Source organism: Aristolochia californica, unplaced genomic scaffold (assembly GCF_029961685.1).
Source record: "Aristolochia californica isolate CCGP_79_NKW_82.1479 unplaced genomic scaffold, dmAriCali1.0.hap1 SCAF_2, whole genome shotgun sequence".
Lineage (NCBI taxonomy): Eukaryota > Viridiplantae > Streptophyta > Magnoliopsida > Piperales > Aristolochiaceae > Aristolochia > Aristolochia californica.
Window position 1 is genome coordinate 30,526,429 of NW_027181881.1, and position 11,202 is coordinate 30,537,630.

Consider the following 11,202-nt stretch of genomic DNA (forward strand, 5'->3'; position numbering starts at 1 on the left):
GTAATTCCACTAGTACAACCGCTAATAATAAGCTTGGTGGAATTCTATATGAAAGGGACTTCTAACTGATCCAAACATGCTTTAAGTGTGGTGGATATGCAAGCAAGAAACATGTAGAGGATGCAAGTGGACCTAATGATCCAAAAATTTCAAGGAGTGGAAAAAATCAAATTCTCATGTGGTTGGATATTTACCAGAGCCAAATAACCCACTTTTTGCTTATCCTTAAAAATCACAGACAATTTTTGGAACTATCTCTCTCTGCATTTGTGCATTTCCATTTCTGATGTTCAAATTTGTTTTTAGATCCAAACTTGAGTTTTCACTCTCCCATTTTTCTCGTAAACAAAAAAGATATATGGCATATTAAAATTAAAATTTTAGAGTTCATGTATGCAAAAAGAAGTTGAAAATTATTTCACGCACTAAAAATGAAATCCTAGGTTTTGTTATCCATGTTTGGGAAATTCCACTAGCACAACACCAAATAATAAGCTTGGTGGAATTTTATAGGAAAGGGGCTTCTAACTGATCCTTCCATGCTTTAAGTGTGGTGGATATGCATGCCAAAAATATGTTGAGGATGCTAGTGGACCTAACGATCCAAAATTTCAAGGAGAAGAAAAAATCAAATTCTCAAGTGGTTGGATATTTACCAGAGCCAAACAACCCAATTTTTGCCTATCCTTAAAAATCACAGATACTTTTTGGAACTATCTCTCTCAGCATTTTTGCATTTCCATTTTCAATGTTCAATTTTTTTTTTCAGATCCAAACTTGAGTTTTCACTCTCCCATTTTTCTCGTGAACAAAAAAGATATAAGGCATAACAAAATGAAAATTTTAGATTTCTTGTATGCAAAAAGAATTTGAAAATTATTTCACGCACTAAAAATGAACTCCTAGATTTTGTTATCCATGTTTGGGAAATTCCACTAGTATAACCCCAAATAATAAGATTCGTGGAATTCTATATGAAAGGGACTTCTAACTGATCCTAACAAGCTTTAAGTGTGGTGGATATGCATGCCAGAAACATGTAGAGGATGCAAGTGGACTTAATGATCCAAAAAATTCAAGGAGTCAAAAAAATCAAATTCTAATGTGGTTGGATATTTACCTGAGCCAAATAACCCACTTTTTGCCTATCCTTAAAAATCTCAGATACTTTTTTGAACTATCTCTCTCAGCATTTGTGCATTTCCATTTTGGATGTTCAAATTTGTTTTCTAAACAAAACTTGAGTTTTCGTTCTCCCATTTTTTTCGTAAAAAAAAAGATATAAGGCATAACAAAAAAAAAATTTTAGAGTTCATGTATGGAAAAAGAATTTGAAAATTATTTCACGGACAAAAAATAGACTCCAAGATTTTCTTATCCATGTTTGGGAAATTCCACTAGTACAACCCCAAATAATACGCTTGGTGGAATTCTATATGAAAGGGACGTCTAACTGATCCTAACATGCTTTAAGTGTGGTGGATATGCATGCCAGAAACATGTAGAGGATGCAAGTGGACCTAATGATCCAAAAATTTCAAGGAGCAGAAAAAATCAAATTCTCATGTGGTTGGATAGTTACCAGAGCAAAATAACCCACCTTCTGCCTTCCCTTAAAAATCACAGATACTTTTTGGAACTATCTCTCTCAGCATTTGTGCATTTCCATTTTGGATGTTCAAATTTGTTATGAGATCCAAACTTGAGTTTTCACTCTCCCAATTTTTTCGTAAAAAAAAAAAGATATAAGGTATAACAAAATAAAAATTTTGGAGTTCATGTATGGAAAAAAAATTTGAAAATTATTTCACAGACAAAAAATGAACTCCAAGATTTTGTTCTCCATGATTGGGAAATTCCACTAGTACAACCCCTAATAATAAGCTAGGTGGAATTTTATAGGAAAGAGACATCTAACTGATCCTAACATGCTTTAAGTGTGGTGGATATGCATGCAGAAACATGTTGAGGATGCAAGCGGACCTAATGATCCAAAAATTTCAAGGAGTAGAAAAAGTCAAATTCTCAAGTGGTTGAATATTTAGGATAGCCAAATAACCCACTTTTTGCCTATCCTTAAAAATCAGAGATACATTTTGGAACTATCTCTCTCAGCATTTGTGCATTGCCATTTTGGATGTTCAAATTTGATTTAAGATCCAAACTTGAGTTTTCACTCTCCCATTTTTCTCGTAAACAAAAAAGATATATGGCATATTAAAATTAAAATTTAAGAGTTCATGTATGCAAAAAGAAGTTGAAAATTATTTCACGCACTAAAAATGAACTCCTAGGTTTTGTTATCCATGTTTGGGAAATTCCACTAGTACAACACCAAATAATAAGCTTGGTGGAATTTTATAGGAAAGGGGCTTCTAACTGATCCTTCCATGCTTTAAGTGTGGTGGATATGCATGCCAAAAACATGTTGAGGATGCAAGTGGACCTAACGATCCAAAATTTCAAGGAGAAGAAAAAATCAAATTCTCAAGTGGTTGGATATTTACCAGAGCCAAACAACCCACTTTTTGCCTATCCTTAAAAATCACAGATACTTTTTGGAACTATCTCTCTCAGCATTTTTGCATTTCCATTTTCTATGTTAAATTTTTTTTTCAGATCCAAACTTGAGTTTTCACTCTCCCATTTTTCTCGTGAACAAAAAAGATATAAGGCATAACAAAATTAAAATTTTAGATTTCTTGTATGCAAAAAGAATTTGAAAATTATTTCACGCACTAAAAATGAACTCCTAGGTTTTGTTATCCATGTTTGGGAAATTCTACTAGTATAACCCCAAATAATAAGATTGGTGGAATTCTATATGAAAGGGACTTCTAACTGATCCTAACATGCTTTAAGTGTGGTGGATATGCATGCCAGAAACATGTAGAGGATGCAAGCGGACCTAATGATCCAAAAATTTGAAGGAGTGGAAAAAATCAAATTCTAATGTGGTTGGATATTTACCATAGCCAAATAACGCACATTTTGCCTATCCTTAAAAATCGCAGATACTTTTTCCAACTATCTCTCTCAGCATATGTGCATTTCCATTTTGGATGTTCAAATTTGTTTTCAGATCAAAACTTGGGTTTTCACTCTCCAATTTTTTTCTTAAACAAAAAAGATATAAGGCATAACAAAATGAAAATTTTAGAGTTCCTGTATGCAAAAAGAATTTGAAAGTTATTTCACACACTAAAAATGAACTCCTAGGTTTTGTTATTCATGTTTGGGAAATTCCACTAGTACAACCCCAAATAATAAGCTTGGTGGAATTCTATATGAAAGGGACTTCTAACTGATCCTAACATAATTTAAGTGTGGTGGATATGCAAGCCAGAAACATGTAGAGGATACAAGTGGACCTAATGATCCAAAAATTTCAAGGAGTGGAAAAAATCAAATTCTAATGTGGTTGGATATTTACCAGAGCCAAATAACCAACATTTTGCCTATCCCTAAAAATCGCAGATAAATTTTCCAACTATCTCTCTAAGCATATGTGCATTTCCATTTTGGATGTTAAAATTTGTTTTCAGATCAAAACTTGGGTTTTCACTCTCCAATTTTTTTCTTAAAGAAAAAAGATATAAGGCATAACAAAATGAAAATTTTAGAGTTCTTGTATGCAAAAAGAATTTGAAAGTTATTTCACACACTAAAAATGAACTCCTAGGTTTTGTTATTCATGTTTGGGAAATTCCACTAGCACAACCGCTAATAATAAGCTTGGTGGAATTTTATAGGAAAGGGACATCTAACTGATCCTAACATGCTTTAAGTGTGGTGGATATGCATGCCAGAAACATGTTGATGAGGCAAGTGGACCTAATGATCCAAAAATTTCAAGGACTAGAAAAAATCAAATTCTCAAGTGGTTGGATATTTACCATAGCCAAATAACCCACGTTTTGCCTATCCATAAAAATCACAGATACTTTTTGGAACTATCTCTCTCAGCATTTGTGCATTTCCATTTTGGATGTTCAAATTTGATTTTAGATCCAAACTTGAGTTTTCACTCTCCCATTTTTCTCCCAAACAAAAAAGACATATGGCATAATAAAATGAAAATTTTAGAGTTCATGTATGCAAAAAGAATTTGTAAATTATTTCACGCACTAAAAATGAACTCCAAGGTTTTGTTATCCAAGTAATGGAAATTTCACTAGTACATCCCCTAATAATAAGCTTGGTGGAATTTAATAGAAAACGGACTTCTAACTGATCCTAACATGCTTTAAGTGTGGTGGATATGCATGCCAAAAACAAGTTGACGATGCAAGTGGACCTAATGATCCAAAAATTTCAAGGAGTTGAAAAAATCAAATTCTCAAGTGGTTGGATATTTACAAGAGCCAAACAACCACCTTTTTGCCTATCCTTAAAAATCACAGATACTTTTTGGAACTATTTCTCTCAGCATTTGTGCATTTCCATTTTCTATGTTCAAATTTGTTTTCAGATCCAAACTTGAGTTTTCACTCTCCTATTTTTCTCGTAAACAAAAAAGATATAAGGCATAACAAAATGAAAATTTTAGAGTTCATGTATGCAAAAAGAATTTGAAAATTATTTCACGCACTAAAAATGAACTCCTAGGTTTTGTTATCCATGTTAGGGAAATTCTACTAGTACAACCCCTAATAATAAGATTGGTGTAATTTTATAGGAAAGGGGCTTCTAACTGATCCTAACATGCTTTAAGTGTGGTGGATATGCTTGCCAGAAACATGTTGAGGATGCAAGTGGACCTAACGATCCAAATTTTCAAGGAGAAGAAAAAATCAAATTCTCAAGTGGTTGGATATTTACCAGAGCCAAACAACCCACTTTTTTCGTATCCTTAAAAATCACAGATACTTTTTGGAACTATCTCTCTTACCATTTGTGCATTTCCATTTTCTATGTTCAAATTTGTTTTTAGATCCAAACTTGAGTTTTCACTCTCATATTTTTCTCTTAAACAAAAAAGATATAAGGCATAATAAAATAAAAATTTTAGAGTTCTTGTATCCAAAAAGAATTTGAAAATTATTTCACGCACTAAAAATGAACTCCAAGGTTTTCTTATCCATGTTTGGGAAATTCCACTAGTACAACCCCAAATAATCAGCTTGGTGGAATTCTATATGAAAGGGACTTCTAACTGATCCTAACATGCTTTAAGTGTGGTGGATATGCATGCCAGAAACATGTAGAGGATGCAAGTGGACCTAATGATCCAAAAATTTCAAGGAGTAGAAAAAATCAAATTCTCATGTGGTTGGATAGTTACCAGAGCAAAATAACCCACTTTTTGCCTACCTTTAAAAATCACAGATACTTTTTGGAACTATCTCTCTCAGCATTTGTGCATTTCCATTTTGGATGTTCAAATTTGTTTTGAGATTCAAACATGAGTTTTCACTCTCCCAATTTTTTCATAAAAAAAAAGATATAAGGTATAACAAAATAAAAATTATGGAGTTCATGTATGGAAAAAGAATTAGATAATTATTTCACAGACAAAAAATGAACTCATAGATTTTGTTATCCATGTTTGGGAAATTCCACTAGTACAACCGCTAATAATAAGCTTGGTGGAATTTTATAGGAAAGCGACATCTAACTGATCCCAACATGATTTAAGTGTGGTGGATATGCATGCCAGAAACATGTTGAGGATGCAAGCGGACCTAATGATCCAAAAATTTGAAGGTGTAGAAAAAATCAAATTCTCAAGTGGTTCGATATTTACTATAGCCAAATAACCCACTTTTTGCCGATCCTTAAAAGTCACAGATACTTTTTGGAACTATCTCTCTCAGCATTTGTGCATTTCCATTTTGGATGTTCCAATTTGATTTAAGATCCAAACTTGAGTTTTCACTCTCCCATTTTTCTCGTAAACAAAAACGATATCTGGGATAATAAAATGAATATTTTAGAGTTCATGTATACAAAAAGAAGTTGAAAATTATTTCACGCACTAAAAATGAACTCCTAGGTTTTGTTATCCATGTTTGGGAAATTCCACTAGTACAACCCCAAACAATAAGCTTGGTGGAATTTCATAGGAAAGGGGCTTCTAACTGATCCTCACATGCTTTAAGGTTGGTGGATATGCATGCAAGAAACATTTTGAGGATGCAAGTGGACCTAACGATACAAAATTTCAAGGAGAAGAAAAAATCAAATTCTCAAGTGGTTGGATTTTTACCAGAGCTAAACAACCCACTTTTTGCCTATCCTAAAAAATCACATATACTTTTTGAAACTATCTCTCTCAGCATTTGTGCATTTCCATTTTGGATGTACAAATTTTTTTTCAGATCCAAACGTGAGTTTTCACTATCCCATTTTTTTCATAAAAAAAAACATATAAGGCATAACAAAATAAAAATTTTAGATTTCATGTATGGAAAAGAATTTGAAAATTATTTCACAGACAAAAAATGAACTCAAAGATTTTGTTATCCATGTTTGGGAAATTCCACTAGTACAACCGCTAATAATAAGCTAGGTAGAATTTTATAGGAAAGGGACATGTAACTGATCCTAACATGCTTTAAGTGGGGTGGATATGCATGCCAGAAACATGTTGAGGATGCAAGTGGACCTAATGATCCAAAAATTTCAAGGAGTAGAAACAATCAAATTCTCAAGTGGTTGGATAATTACAAGAGCCAAACAACCCACTTTTTGCCTATCCTTAAAAATCAAAGATACTTTTTGGAACTATCTCTCTCAGCATTAGTGCATATCCATTGTGGATGTTCAAAATTTTTTTTCGGATCCAAACTTCAGTTTTGATTCTCCCCCTTTTTTTTCGTAAACAAAAAGGATATAAGGCTTAACAAAATGAAAATTTTAGAGTTCATGTAAGCAAAAAGAATTTGAAAATTTTTTCACGCACTAAAAATGAACTCCTAGGTTTTGTTATCCATGTTCGGGAAATTCCACTAGTACAATCCCAAATAATAAGCTTGGTGGAATTTTATAGGAAAAGGACTTTTAACTGATCCTAACATGCTTTCAGTGTGGTGGATATGCATGCCAGAAACATGTTGAGGATGCAAGTGGACCTAATGATCCAAAAATTTCAAGGAGTAGAAAAAATCAAATTCTCAAGAGGTTGGATATTTACCAGAGCCAAATAACCCACTTTTTGCCTATCCTTAAAAATCACAGATACTTTTTGGAACTATCTCTCTCAGCATTTGTTCATTTCCATTTTGGATGTTCAAATTTGTTTTCAGATCCAAACTTGAGTTTTCAATCTCCCATTTTTCTCTTAAACAAAAAAGATACAAGGCATACAAAAATGAAAATTATTTCACGCACTAAAAGTGAACTCCTAGGTTTTGTTATCCATGTTTGGGAAATTCCACTAGTACAACCCCTAATAATAAGCTTGGTGGAATTTTATAGGAAAGGGGCTTCTAACTGATCCTAACATGCTTTAAGTGTGTTGGATATGCAAGCCAGAAACATGTTGAGGATGCAATTGGACCTAACGATCCAAAATTTCAAGGACAAGAAAAAATCAAATTCTCAAGTGGTTGGAAATTTACCAGAGCCAAACAACCCACCTTTTGCCTATCCTTAAAAATCACATATACTTTTTGGAAGTATCTCTCCCTTCATTTGTGCATTTCCATTTTCTATGTTCAAATTTGTTTTCAGATCCAAACTTGAGTTTTCACTCTCCCATTTTTCTCTTAAATAAAAAAGATATAACGCATAACAAAATGAAAATTTTAGGGTTCTTGTATGCAAGAAGAATTTGAAAATTGTTTCACGCACTAAAAATGAACTCCTAGGTTATGTTATCCATGTTTGGGAAATTCAACTAGTACAACCCCAAATAATATGCTTGGTGGAATTATATAGGAAAGGGACTTCTAACTGATCCTAACATGCTTTAATTGTGGTGGATATGCATTCCAGAAACATGTAGAGGAAGCAAGTGGACCTAATGATCCAAAAATTTCAAGGAGTAGAAAAAATCAAATTCTCATGTGGTTGGATATTTACCAGAGCCAAATAACCCACTTTTTGCCTATCCTTAAAAATCACAGATACTTTTTGGAACTATATCTCTCAGCATTTGTGCATTTCCGTTTTGGATGTTCAAATTTGTTTTCAGATCCAAACTTGAGTTTTCACTCTCCCATTTTTTTCATAAAAAAAAAGATACAAGGCATAACAAAATAAAAATTTTAGAGTTCATGTATGGAAAAAGAATTTGAAAATTATTTCACAGACAAAAAATGAACTCCAAGATTTTGTTATCCATGTTTGGGAAATTCCACTAGTACAACTCCTAATAATAAGCTTGGCATAATTTTATAGGAATCGGATTTCTAACTGATCCTAACATGCTTTAAGTGTGGTGGATATGCATGCCAGAAACATGTTGAGGATGGAAGTGGACCTAATGATCCACAAATTTCAAGGAGTAGAAACAATAAAATTCTCAGGTGGTTGGATATTTACCAGAGCCAAACAACTCACTTTTTGCCTATCCTTTAGAATCGAAGATACTTTTTGGAACTATCTCTCTCAACATTTGTGCATTTCCATTGTGGGTGTTCAAATTTGTTTTCGGATCCAAACTTCAGTTTTCATTCTCCCTCATTTTTCTCGTAAACAAAAAGGATATAAGGCTTAACAAAATGAAAATTTTAGAGTTCATGTAAGCAGAAAGAATTTGAAAATTTTTTCACGCACTAAAAATCCAAGGTTTTGTTATCCATGTTTGGGAAATTCCACTAGTACCAGCCCTAATAATAAGCTTGGTGAAATTTTAAAGGAAAGGGACTTCTAACTGATCCTAACATGCTTTAAGTGTGGTTGATATGCATGCCAGAAACATGTTTAGGATGGAAGTGGACCTAATGATGTAAAAATTTCAAGGAGTAGAAAAAATCAAATTCTCAGGAGGTTGGATATTTACCAGAGCCAAACTACCCACTTTTTGCGTATCCTTAAAAATCACAGATACTTTTTGGAACTATCTCTCTCAGCATTTTTGCATTTCCATTTTGGATGTTCAAATTTGTTTTCAGATCCAAACTTGAGTTTTCACTCTCCCATTTTTCTCAAAAACAAAAAGATATCAAGCTTAACAAAATGAAAATTTTAGAGTTCAAGTATGCAAAAAGAATTTGAAAATTATTTCATGCACTAAAAATGAACTCCTAGGTTTTGTTATCCACGATTGGGAAATTCCACTAGTACAACCCCAAATAATAAGCTTGGTGGAATTTTATATGAAAGGGACTTCTAACTGATCCTAAGATGCTTTAAGTGTGGTGCATATGCATGCCAGAAACATGTAGAGGATGCAAGTGGACCTAATGATCCAAAAATTTCAAGGAGAAGAAAAAATCAAATTCTCAAGTGGTTGGATATTTACCAGAGCCAAATAACCCATTTTTTGCCTATCCTTAAAAATCACAGATACTTTTTGGAACTATCTCTCTCAGCATTTGTGCATTTCCATTTTGGATGTTCAAATTTGTTTTCTGATCCAAACTTGAGTTTTCACTCTCCCATTTTTCTCATAAACAAAAAAGATATAAGGCATAACGAAATGAAAATTTTAGAGTTCATGTATGCAAAAAGAATTTGTAAATTATTTCACGCACTAAAAATGAACTCCAAGGTTTTGTTATCCATGTTTGGGAAATTCCACTAGTACAACCCCTAATAATAAGCTTGGTATAATTTTATAGGGAACTGACTTCTAACTGATCCTAACATGCTTTAAGTGAGGTGGATATGCATGCCATAAACATGTTGAGGATGCAAGTGGTCCTATTGATCCAAAAATTTCTAGGGGTAGAAAAAATCAAATTCTCAAGTGGTTTGATATTTACCAGAGCCAAACAACCCACATTTTGCCTATCCTTAAAAATCACATATACTTCTTGGAACTATCTCTCTCAGCATTTGTGCGTTTCCATTTTGGATGCTCCAATTTTTTTTCGGATCCAAACTTGAGTTTTCAGTCTACCATTTTTCTCGTCAACAAAAAAGATATAAGGCATAACAAAATGAAAATTTTAGAGTTCATGGATGCGAAAAGAATTTGAAAATTATTTCACGCAATAAAAATGAACTCGAAGGCTTTGTTATCCATGTTTGGGAAATTCCACTAGTACAACCCCTATTAATAAGCTTGGTGGAATTTTATAGGAAAGGGACTTCTAACTGATCCTTACATGCTTTAAGTGTGGTTGATATGCATGCCAGAAACAGGTTGAGGATGCAAGTGGACCTAATGATCCAAAAATTTCAAGGAGTAGAAAAAATCAAATTCTGAAGTGGTTGGCTATTTACCAGAGCCAAACAACACACTTTTTGCCTATCCTTAATAATCACAGATACTTTTTGGAACGAAATCTCCCAGCATTTGTGCATTTCCATTTTGGATGTTCAAATTTGTTTTCGGATCCAAAATTGAGTTTTCATTCTCCCATTTTTCTCGTAAACAAAAAATATATTAGGCATAACAAAATGAAAATTTTAGAGTTCATGTATCCAAAAGAATTTGAAAATTATTTCACACACAAAAAGTGAACTCCAACGTTTTGTTATCCATGTTTGGGAATTTCCACTAGTACAACCCCTAATAATAAGCTTCGTGGAATTTTATAGGAAAGGGACATCTAACTGATCCTAACATGCTTGAATTGTGGTGGATATGCATGCCAGAAACGTGTTGAGGATGCAAGTTGACCTAATGCTCCAAAAATTTCAAGGAGTAGAAAAAATCAAATTCTCAAGTGGTTGGATATTTACCAGAGCCAAACAACCCACTTTTTGCCTAGCCTTAAAAATCAAAGATACTTTTTTGAACCATCTCTCTCACCAATTGTGCATTTCCATTGTGGATGTTCAAATTTGTTTTCGGATCGAAACTTCAGTTTTCATTCTCCCCCATTTTTCTCGTAAACAAAAAGGATATAAGGCATAACAAAATGAAAATTTTAGAGTTCATGTAAGCAAAAGGAATTTGAAAATTATTTCACGCACTAAACATGAACTCCAAGGTTTTGTTATCCATGTTTGGGAAATTCCACTAGTACCACCCCTAATAAAAAGCTAGGTGAAATTTTATAGGAAAGGGACTTCTAACTGATCCTAACATGATTTAAGTGTGGTGGATATGCATACCAGAAACACGTTGAGGTTGCAAGGGGACTT